This window comes from Sinocyclocheilus grahami, unplaced genomic scaffold (assembly GCF_001515645.1).
Source record: "Sinocyclocheilus grahami isolate Dianchi unplaced genomic scaffold, SAMN03320097.WGS_v1.1 scaffold972.1, whole genome shotgun sequence".
NCBI lineage: Eukaryota > Metazoa > Chordata > Actinopteri > Cypriniformes > Cyprinidae > Sinocyclocheilus > Sinocyclocheilus grahami.
Window position 1 is genome coordinate 871,681 of NW_015506151.1, and position 1,482 is coordinate 873,162.

Genomic DNA, 1,482 nt, shown 5'->3' on the forward strand with positions numbered 1-1,482 from the left:
GGAATCAAAAGATTACATAAATCCTTAATAGGGAATATAATGCATCTTAAATTCATTTACATTCATACTTTGTTATTTTTACTTATATGCCTATTTAAAGCTGAAGAATGTAACGTTTTAACAGTGTCGCTATAAAAAGAGCGAGCCTAATCCTATACACTGTAAAAAAATAAGTGTAATTTTAACTGTAAAATTTTGTCAAAACGCTACACAAAAAAACTGTTAATAGGTTAACAGTAAGTTCCCGTACTATATACAGGGAAAAACTGTAAAATATCTAACCAGACATTTCATGTAATTTTACAGTAAAATGCTGTTAATTTGACCGTTTTTAGAAGTAAAAATAACAAATCAATGTATAATTTACAGTCAAAAACTGTAAACTGATATTCCCAGAATTCACTGCATGACACTCCACATTTGAAAGTATTTTGTTTAAATAATCATGTTTTTTAATAGTTTTTTTTAGTAAAATTTACAGTTTTTGGCCGTAAATGTGTTTACTGTTTTTCTGTATTTTTTACAAAATTATTCTGGCAACCACAGCTGCCAAAATTATTTTGTAAAAACTACAGAATTTTTTTTACAGCGTACACTACAATTCTGACTCGACCAATAGCGTGAGTTGTGGGCGGGGTTTATCTGTTTCTTCGTCAAGCGTCACTTTTACAGTTTGCTAGGTGGCGCTAGTGACGAAGAAATTAGCCTACATACTTCAGCTTTAAAAACAGGCAAAATAATGCTTCTTTAAAAATTATGTAACGTAATAATGCTGTTAGTTAATGTACAATCAAATATTTGGAACTGACATGAAACTTTGATAAGTAGGCCTATTTCCATTTATTTGAATGCACATGATTTACTGAAATATAAAGGGAGGTACTACAGGTGGATTTTTACTTGCAGCAAAATTAATCTGCTGTAATAAAATAGCCCACATAAGAACACAGTTTTTGCATTGTGACTTTACCCCTAATTAAATAATTGTTATAAAAAACTACAAAAAGTAAAAAAATAAAAAATTTAAACATAAAAATAAAAAATGAAAATAATCAAATCTGCAAAAATGTACATATTTGCTTATTAACTATAACAAAAGTGAGACCCTACTACAGAAAATATCAAATTTTTGTTTAATGTGATCAACAACTTAAAGGTTGATTGTCAGCTCCTTTTGTCAAAAGCTTAATTATTTAACAGAATATTTACTAAAACCCTTTTCGTGTAAATAAACATGTTTATTAAAAAAACTAAACACCAACAACTACCAGAATAAATATCACTTAATAAGAAAATTCTATTTAGGGTCTCTAATAAAATCGGCTATATGTTTTATATGAGCAAAATATCAAGAAACAGCCTCTGATATATGCAAACAATGTGAATTTCATAAAACAACTATATAGCCTATATATATATATATATATATATATATATATATATAGACCTGTGTGTGTGTGTGTGTCAAAAAGAGTCTCCCTA